Here is an 898-nt window from a genome sequence, read left to right on the forward strand (position 1 = left end):
GGGGGTTATTGCCCCTGTCTCCCCGGGGGGGTGTGGATGGGGAGAGTGATGTTTGGGGGGGGTTATTGCCCCTGTCTCCCCGGGGGGGGTGTGGATGGGGAGAGTGATGTTTGGGGGGGTTATTGCCCCTCTCTCCCCGGGGGGGGTATGGATGGGGAGAGTGATGTTTGGGGGGGGTTATTGCCCCTGTCTCCCCGGGGGGGGTATGGATGGGGAGAGTGATGTTTGGGGGGGGGTTATTGCCCCTGTCTCCCCGGGGGGGTGTGGATGGGGAGAGTGATGTTTGGGGGGGGTTATTGCCCCTGTCTCCCCGGGGGGGGTGTGGATGGGGAGAGTGATGTTTGGGGGGGGGTTATTGCCCCTCTCTGCTGGAGTATTGAACAGCGAGCGTGAGCTGCACACACACACACAGGCTGGTGAACACTCAGTCCCTTTGCCCTCTGTCCGAGGGGCTGCACCCCCCCCCCCCCCACACACACACACAGAGACGGACTGGGGAATCTGTGGAGAGATGTCACTGAGTTAAAGCCTGACTTGCTCGGTGTTGAGAATGGAAAGGTGTACTCACTGCGAACGTCAAAAGCAGCAACAGATCCTTGGCCCGGCCACTCACGTCCTCTTAACTCCCTCCCCCACTGCCGTGCCCTCCGCAACAACCCCCCCCCCCCACCCCCTTCGCCTCTCTGTCTGTCTTTATCTCTTGCTTCCTGCCGTTCTTTGTCTGGCTTCCTATCCCTCCCTCTCTCCCCCCGGCATTTTCCTCTCTCTCTCTCTCTCTTCCCCCTTTCTTTCTCTCCTTCTGTCTCTTCCTGTTTGACCCCTTTCTCTTCCCTACCCTCTCTCTCCCTCTCGCCCCCCCCCCCACTTCCCCTCCTCCTTCCCCCCCCTCCCCCCTCCG

The 898-nt window shown here is 61.6% G+C and overlaps 1 protein-coding gene across 1 annotated transcript in view; it reads right to left on the reverse strand.

The window, feature by feature from the left end:
- The window catches only part of LOC145360974 (volume-regulated anion channel subunit LRRC8D-like), a 19106-nt gene extending 18499 nt beyond the window's left edge, over positions 1–607 (reverse strand). Inside the window, exon 1 of the mRNA XM_080216481.1 lies at positions 569–607. The gene's annotated coding sequence lies outside the window, so the exon portion shown is untranslated. The remainder of the gene's footprint in view (positions 1–568) is intronic.
- Between the last annotated feature and the right edge of the window lie 291 nt (positions 608–898).

Source organism: Carcharhinus amblyrhynchos, chromosome 33, assembly GCF_965287045.1.
Source record: "Carcharhinus amblyrhynchos chromosome 33, sCarAmb.v2.hapA, whole genome shotgun sequence".
NCBI lineage: Eukaryota > Metazoa > Chordata > Chondrichthyes > Carcharhiniformes > Carcharhinidae > Carcharhinus > Carcharhinus amblyrhynchos.